Genomic DNA, 9,902 nt, shown 5'->3' on the forward strand with positions numbered 1-9,902 from the left:
TTTGGCCAAAAATGTATCAAAATGTCTATGATTATGTAACCAGTTGTCAAATTTGTCAAACAGTTAAAAAAGATAGTACTGCTAAAAAAGCACCTTTAAAACCTTTACCAATTAACGGTCCTTTTGCTCGACTGCACATGGATGTTTTAAGTGGATTGCCAACTTCAAATGAAAAATATAAATATATTTTATTAATAACAGATTCTTTCTCGCACTGGTGCGAATGTATCCCAATGAGAACGCAAGAAGCAGAAGAAATTGCAAATATCTTATATTCTCAAATTTTTACTAGATATGGAGCTTGTCGTTATTTGGTGTCTGATAGACATGCAAGTAATATGAGTAAACTAGTTAACATCTTATGTAAAATGTTCAATGTTACACAACACTTTACTAGTTCGTATCATCCACAAAGTAATGTTGCCTGTGAAAGAACAAATGCTACATTGGCACAATCATTAAGAGCTTACTGTTCTAAAGAACAAACAAATTGGCCAGATATTTTACCCAGTATCATGATGGCGTTCAGAATGAGTCCTTGTACACAATCAACGGGGTTTTCTCCGTATTACATGATTTTTGGAAGAGAAATGCCTCTACCTATCGATACAGCGTTAATTCCAGAGGAATTAATTACCCAATCACCGGAAAAATATATGGATCAATTGATAAATAGAATAAAAATTATTCAAGATATTGCAAAATCAAATTTAGAAGAAGCTCAACAGAAAAGTAAAATTTATTATGACAAATCTACTAAACAACCAAAATTTAAAGTTGGAGATCATGTTTTACTCAAGGTTGAAAAAGTTCAAGTAGGAAAGAAAAAGAAGTTAGAACCTAAATGGACGGGTCCATTTTCTATCATTGAGCAGAAGCATGATTTAATATATAAATTATTAAATTTACAAACACTTCGACCGACCAAGTCGTTCATTCATGCAAACAGACTAAAATTATATAAAGATCCAAATGATTTTAGACCACCTCCTAATCGATTAATCAACAATGATGAAACGGACAAAGATCATGACAATAATGATCAAGAAATACAAGATAAAACTGATGAATTAATTCAAAATGAGAATCAAAATAATTCTCAAAACAAGGTCAATGATGAAAACTCACAGAGTACTCAAAGTCAGAACAATTCAAATGAATGGTATGAAGTAGATAAATTATTAAAGTTCAAATGGAAATCAGGAAAAAGGTATTATTTAGTTAAATGGACAGATAATTCAGACCCATCATGGGAGCCACAAGAAAACATAAGTCCAGCATTAAAAGAAGCATTTCATTCAGAAAAAGCGCGCAAACGATTAAAAAAAAAACGAAAATAAGCAAATGAAATAAGCATTGACTATTCATTAGTGGTAAACTAATGGCAAACACATTCAACTTGCTTACCTATGTCTAAATTGTCCCTTATTTAGAAAACTGGAAATAAATTCATTCCCCTTATTTTGACCACCAGAAACAAATTAATGTTTTTTTTATATTGTAGGCATGCCAAGATTTGGATTTGTGTTTTTGCCATTTTTGTTATTTGCCTTACTTTTGACAACGTCAAATGCAGATCAACAGAGACTCAATTATGGAGTTATATTTCAAAAACAATCGAATGTTGATTTTGCAACAGATTATTGGACACATGTATATGAGATTCCAATGTATTTAGATTTGCAACATACTTTAGTAACTAAATGTCCAAAATTAGCCGGTTATCAGTGCGATTCTCATAACAAGATGGTTTCACAAATAAATTATATGAGATCATATATGAATTCCCAAATTCAAGAAACAAAATCGTTAGTAGATAAGTTGGTACCGAAGCTAAATAAAACTTTAATAGGTAAATCAAAGCGAAGCCTTTTACCTTTTGTAGGAAATATTTTTGGAGGAATGTTTGGTTTAGCTACGGAAAAACAACTACGGAAATTAGCTACTCATATTAATTCATTAACCTCTGAAAATAATAAAATCTCCTCTGCATTAAAACAATATGGAGGAAGTTTAACATCATTTGTTACCCAAACTGAAAATAGACTAGACAATGCAATGAAAGCTATAAAACAAAACCACCAAGCTTTTAGTTTTTTGAATACTCTTATTCAAAGGGATTTTCAAAATCTTGATAAACATTATACTGATTATTTTCAAATATTAACTGATCAAACTCAAGATACAAATACTATCCAGAATTATATAACTGATTTAAAAACGTCTATAGTAAGTTTACTTGAAGGTAAACTATCTCCTCTACTTCTCAAGCCTGAAGTTATCCAGCAGACGATATTTGATGTTCAATATATTTTGAATACCAATTATACGGGATATAAAATCTTAACTACAAACCCTCATTATTATTACAATTATGCTAAATATGTTGTTTTACAAAATGATACAAAATTATATTTGGCTGTTCAGTTTCCATTAACAACCCATGGCAAAATCTTTGAAACATATAAAATAAAATCATTTCCCGTAGAAATAACCAACAAAACTTTACACTCTACTCAACTTATAAATTTACCTCAATATATCATTATAACCAATGACCGCAATTATTATTCAACTCTTACTTCTGAACAAATAAGTACATGTAAAAGTTCTAATCCAAAACATTGTAATTTTGTTCCTTTGTTTAAATCATCAAAAACAATCGAATGTGCTTTTCACATTTTTAACAATGATAAACCCAATATAAAATCCTCTTGTGATTTTAAAGTTTTGCCTAATTCCATTTCCCCACATATTGAACAAATAACTGATGATTCTGTTTTGATCTATAGACTTGAAACGTTGAATTTAAAATGTAATTCTCAAAATACAACGGTTCCTGGTTGTTCCTTTTGTGTATTTAAAATCCCCTGTCATTGTATTTTACTGTCAAATCCTTCTAATTTCACAAGTAAAATAGCACTTTGTGAAGATGAAATAAATGATTTTACAAAACTACATCCAGTCAATTTAGCAATTTTGCAACATTTCTTTGACGATAAGAAACTTTCAAATATTCTTGCTAACACAACTTTTACTAATCCCATTACAGTCTCCTTGCCAGAATTTAATATTTACAAAAACAAAATGAACCACATATTTGCCAAAGATGAAAATTATCATCTAAGTCTTAAAAAATTAGTTCAAAGAGTTAAAAATCAAAACATTATATATTCTACTTTGGCTGATTCTATGGTTGATGGACAAATAGATCTTGACTTTCAACAATGGCCAACTACAAATGACATATTGTCCTTAGTCTCTATAATTATCACATCAATAAATACAGTTGTTTTAATTTGGCTATTTTATAAATTCAAAATCATAGCAACTGCAATTGCTTTGTATCAACCTGTTCAAACGTCACCTACCACTATTCCAAATTTTGAATTTGAATCCCCCACAACAACAACATCTTCTTCTTGGATAAACGTCTTAGATTCAAATTTCAAATGGGACCACGGCATTTTTGCATTTTCATTTTTATCCTTTTTATTAATCATTGTTTTGATATTTAAATCTATCAAACGCTCTAATATGCATACAAAATTATGTTTAGAAATTACTACTGGATTTCAATGTATCTGCATTCCAATTATATCAATGCCTTTATGTCCAATATTTTGGGACATTCAATATCCAACCATAATTGACAATTTATCAGTTGTTAATTACCTCAGACCTAAATTGCACGTCTCTTATCCCAATTTCATAATCAAGAACAAGAATACTCTACAATCAATCGTCATACCCGATACAATTAAACTTAATGTTTTTCAAGCTTGTGCATTAAGGTCAATGCTCAAACATCCATTCTCAGTTTATATAATATTATTACATCATAATATTAAGTACCCCATTGACAACCCAAATGTAGATACTAAAATCAAAAACGTCAATAAATCAACAAATCAAATGACAAACTTATATCCAGCATTATACTAATTCGTATTTTTTCTATTTCCCAGGTTCCACAGATTTACAAGACGTTGAAAAATTTTCGCCATCACAAATTTGGAATAAGTTATCAAATAATCACTTCGATATTGATTATCTCCAAAGTATACAATATTTATTATCATATGATTTTGACCCTTTTGAATCTTCAAGTTTGCAATCTTTTTGTTTAGATACCATTTCTAATAATCCAAGTATATATATCCCTAAATTACCACCTCGTATACACTTGCACATTGATTATTTTTATGAATTAAAGCAATCATACATAGCAAATGCCAATAGTTATTACCGTTAATCAAAATGGAAATCATCTGTAAGTTTAAAAATCGAACAATACTTTTATCTCAAGAAGATAATACGTTTATTAGTTTGTCGGAATATTTTAAAGCTTTAGAGCGCTTTAATGAGAATGAAGTAGACTTATCTTTATTTGATCTTTCTGCATTTCAAACGCTTAGACAAAAGGTAACACATAATTTGAATTATCCTCTCGATAAAGATATTTTAATTAAAATTGTTAAACTAGTTTCTTTTCTGAACATATCTGAGGACAATTTTAAACAATTATTACCATTTCCTCATATATCTATCCATAATATCCAATTGTTCTTACCGTTTATTCATTGTTTATTGATTTTACATTTCCCAAATATCGCAAAAGATTGGGCAATCAGAGGTAGACTTCCATTATCATTATTAAGTGATCCTCTAATTTCCTACAATAAATTCAAGCGTGCGTATAGAAACGCAAAATGCTTGCATGAATATAAAGTTAAAATTTTAGCTCGGTGCCGTTGCCTTCAATGTACAAAATTCAGACATAATTTATCCTGGTATGACCAAGAAGCACCTTTTCATGAGGAAAATTATGTTCCTTGCTTTGCAATGCGAGGAAAGTTAATTAACTTTGCAAAAACATCTTAAAATACATGTATATTGACCTTGCTTGAATAGCATTTACATAACGATAATCGTTTGTTTTAAAATGTTCATTTAATCAAGGATCATAAAAAAAAAAATTACTATGTACAATTGTAAATAAAAAGGCCTTTTATTGTTCATAATGATTGTGTTATTTAATATATTGTATTACTCATGTTAAAATCTCATGTTTATATCGTATGACTTATTATATTCTCATTATACCATTGTATCATAATATATATATAACAAAAAAAAAAAACAACAAGAAATAAAACAAAAAAAAAAAGAAAAATAATAATAAAAAAAATATATTTTATTCCTCTTATATGTAATATTCTTTTTCTCAATATATATATGCATAATATTTTAATATATGATTGGTGGAACAATCATCTTTTAAAGGGAGGGCAATTATTGTAATGTAAAATTGTGTTTTATATTGCTATTGTTTCATTTATGAAATATAAGGTATAGATTGTTGATGTTTTAAATTATAAAAGTAGATTTGACATGACTTTTGGACAAACTATGTTGTAAACTATTCATCTAACTATTCCTGATATTAATATAGATTATTGGTATCAATATGCTGTTATTAAGAATGGAAATTGAGTTTCTCAATTCCACAAAGACTGTTATATAACTTATTAGTCATTACAAGTTATAGATAAACAAATTTATAACAATTTCTATCATAATGAAAATCTAATAATGTATTCTGGGACAAATAGCAGATGCGACATAAGGTTAATTAGTTTCTGTTTACTTGATGGTCAAATATTGTACACACATAAGATTAATACTAATTAAACAATTATCGTAAACATCTGGTTGTTTTGGCAATACTTCGAAATTCTATTAGTAGTGGTCAAGACATCAAAGATAATTTGATAATCAGTAATTACAATAAAATCTATAAAAGCCTAGGTTTACAATTTGTGTTCAATTCGAACACTTATTGTATTCTAGGTAAGTTTGAAATAATTTGAAATAAACTATTTATTCTTAAGATAATTTCTAAAAGTTAAATTTATTTATTTTTCATTAAAGAAAGTTTTTAGATCATAAGTACTGTATTCATTATAACTGTTTTATTATATTAAGAACAATTAAAAATGTATGTTTCATTTTTATTAATGTTTCAATTTACAAATACTTTGGAAAAAACAATGTATTAAATAATAACTTATATTGTAATGTTTTAACTTTATTCTTCATTAAACAATTCGAACACTTATTGTATTCTAGCTTTTCCTGTTGCTGATTCCGGCCTATCTACCAATTGATTGTGAGTTTGTTTCCCCCTCATTGTGACATACGTCAATACTTTAGCAAGGATTATAAAACACAGTAACAATTGTCACAATACATATATGTCAGTGAATATGTTTCTTTACAACAATTCTAGTCATTCCTTGTTTATAAGTGTTCCAGTATTTCATAATAGCATAAATTTATGTCATGAATTGTATAATGACACTATGTTAAGTTTCAGTTTTGGTTAAAAAGTTGTTTACCTGAAAATGCCTGTTTATTTCATGTTGGTTTTCAGTGTTTGATGTTTCAAAATGTTTTTTCTTCACAAGAAACTTGGTTTGTGTTAAACTGCTTGTTTAAACTTTATTCTGGCTGATAAAATAAAATATTTTTCCTACCTACCGACCCTGCAGTCTGAAGGTACAGTCGGAAAACTGCAAACAAACATATTTTTAAGGTTGGCCTCATAATACAAAATATCTGACGCCACAATGGAAAAGTGATTGTTGTATGATGCCAATGGTTGAAGCGGGACAGATTCTCAGGTCAGCTGGGACAGAATTCCATAAAGCGATAAGTTGTATGGTTATTATATATGGGTACTACATTGTATGTTCAGGAGGATGAATTCTAATATATATACGTAAAATACCGGTTCGGTTTTGGATGAACATCCTGGATCTGGATTTCCTTATCAACCACCATCATTGTTAACGCATCCAAGTCATAAACAAGAGCCTTTACATACTAGTCAGTTCGATCTGCCAATATCACATATTACAAATACTTATACAAATACAGCCGATAGATTAAATTCAGCACCATCAGTCAGGGGGTACTACTTAAACAAGTGATTTCATTATCACCTATTTCAGTGATTTGATAAATTCAGTTATCACCTATTTAAGTGATTTTGGTGTTTCCTATGATCTTCAAATGCTAATTTCATTGATTTTCCATATTTTGACAAACTTTTCTATAATTTTCCTACATAGAACTAATTATCCCTTTCTTTTGTATATCAATTTCACCAGTGCGCTTGGACAGTAAGTTAGTGCGCTAAAGCTTTTAAAAGTACCCTTGGGAATTTTTCTATAATCAAATATTCATTAACTACTCTTACTATCAGACAAAGGTCAACAATATTAGGTAACCTGATTGGTTTTCTTTAGAGTAATAATGATCTACTTCAAGGTTATGTCCTGATCTACAAATTATTCCAGTTTTTGCATATTTTAAATAAACTGTAAAAACTGACAGGCTAATCAAGCAAAAGACAATTTCTGCATGTACATAGTTGTTTTTTTTTCAATGGAATTCTTGTCTTTTTATCAATAAAAAAGGCTAGCTTGTGGGAAAAATATCAAGAAAATGTTATAAACACTTGTTGAAGTGATTACATTTTAACTTCTCAAATTACTTGTTTCAGTGATTTTAAAAAGTCTTGTGTCTATTTTTGTGAAAATTTTTAATATTTCACAGCCAAAATCACTTGAAGAAGTGATTCTGAAATCACTTGTTTAAGTAGTACCCCTGACTGACCATTGTATATTGATGATTATACATATAGTATCAGCTCATTCAGATTTGAAAATGTTAGCAAAATAGCAGCACCATCTGAAAATGGGAAACCTTGATTATCTCGAGCATGTGAATCAAATCAAATAGTAATTATCATCAGGACGAAATATACTTATTGTAAGACCTGATACATTGTAATGTGAACAAATCAAAATTGAATTTATCTATATCAAATGCAGTTCTCAGTGCTGTTGATATATCAATTAACAATGACTGCTGAGCGCCACTGTGTACAGTGGCAGATCCAGAACTTTTCATACAGGGGGCCTATATAACCTACCAAAGGGAGGGGTGGCCCCCAGTCCCCCCCCTTTTTGGATCCGCCTGGGGTGTACAACGACTCCAAAGAATAAATCATCATGTACGAGTACATTAAACTGTCTACCCCACATGCGAACATCATTTGGGACCTCGCTGTGTTGCAAGTATCTTGGGTTTTCAGGCATATTAATTCAAATTGCTCATTGCTGCCTTTTTTAATTTCATCTATAGTCGTAGACGTCCAGCTAGAGGGGTCATTAAACAAACTATAATGCACTGAAACCCTTACCCATAACTAAACCGTGATGCTTGGTATTTACTCACCTTGTTTGTTTTCTATTCTTCTAATCAGCTGTTTATCGGCAATTGTCTGTTTTGTTTACATCAGAAATCAATGAAGCGGTGATTGCGCGGGAAACGAAAGGGCATTTTCGTATCAATACGGTAAATTCCGTGATTTGAATATTTTCTAATCAATATCTTCAAGCAATGAAAAATATGAGGATAACATTTTTAATCATAGAGTACACGTTTTGTGTATTTACTATATTTAATATTAAAGTTTATGAAGAAATATAGCAAAATATGTTTCAATACGCACTATTAAGTGAAGATTAGATGTATTATTGTTTTGTTTTTGAAAGAACATTAATAATCCATAAATACACACCTTTGTACCAAAATTGCAACAGAATTTTAAGATAACATAAATTTCATCATCACAGAATGATATTCTTTGCTCAAATTGACAGGGCTTCGTGAACCAAATTTGGCTTAAATTATGATAGCAATTGAACACTTCATTATAGTTTCTACCGATGACCTACTATCATGATTTTTATCCGACCCCACTTACGGACGGGTTGACATATAATGCATACAACTCAATAATTGCCAATCAGACGTTAAGATGGCCTTCACTTCCCCCAGAAGCAGCTGAGATGCAGCCATTTAATGTTATTTATAACCAATGAGATCCCGTTAACAGATTTACCACATTCCAGACGTCCAGCCTCTGACTAATCAGACCGTATCGGTAATTACAAGATAATATGAGGAAGGCGCTACCTTGAATGCCAGCTTACCAAGACTATGTCCTACATATTGATTGATTGTTGGTTTGCTTAACGTCCAGTGGCAAATATTTCATGCATGTTCAGGACGAATGTCCTACATATATTTTTTGTCTAAAATAAAATAATAAGTTCAGATGGAAAATGTTAAGGGAAAGATCATTGAAAGGCAGGATGGAGTATGTTTTTTTTCTTCAAAAATATTCTGATTCCCAAATTGATGGAAAAAAAATATTCTAATCAAGCAGAGGACAAAAAAACATTCTGAATCCAGATTATCCCCATACCTTCTAGTGTTAATTTTTGACCAAATAATTTTGATTGATAGCGTTGAAGCCCTTTGCCTGAAAAAAATCTAACTCAAACAAAAAATCATGGGGAATATGTCAAAAATTTGCTTTCGAGTATTAATGCAATCATGTCCCTGTTGTTGTCCGCAGACACATTTGGTTTCCGGACAATAACTTTAGTTTAAGTAAATGGATCTCTATGACAATGTATGAAATTGTACCAGAAGGTTCAACTTCAATACATAAAAGGAAGGTTAGAATTGATTTTGGGGGTTATCATATGGTACCAACAGTTTAGGAGTCCATGGTCAAAAACAACATTTTTGAGTTGTTTTTTCCATAATTTTTGTTTTTTTTCTCCAAAAATTTACCATCTTTACATTGATTATTTCTCATTTATATATAAATGCAACAAATACTGATATGACAGGAGATACACATGAAACAGGCCCGGGGAAACAGGGTGTGTAAATTATTTTTTCGGTAATTTGTGCATTTTTCCTTTGATGTGTACTTCTTGATAATGTCGACGTCAGTATCAGTGAACTGGTCATGA

This window comes from Mytilus californianus, unplaced genomic scaffold (genome assembly GCF_021869535.1).
Source record: "Mytilus californianus isolate M0D057914Y unplaced genomic scaffold, xbMytCali1.0.p SCAF_76, whole genome shotgun sequence".
In the NCBI taxonomy this organism is placed as follows: domain Eukaryota; kingdom Metazoa; phylum Mollusca; class Bivalvia; order Mytilida; family Mytilidae; genus Mytilus; species Mytilus californianus.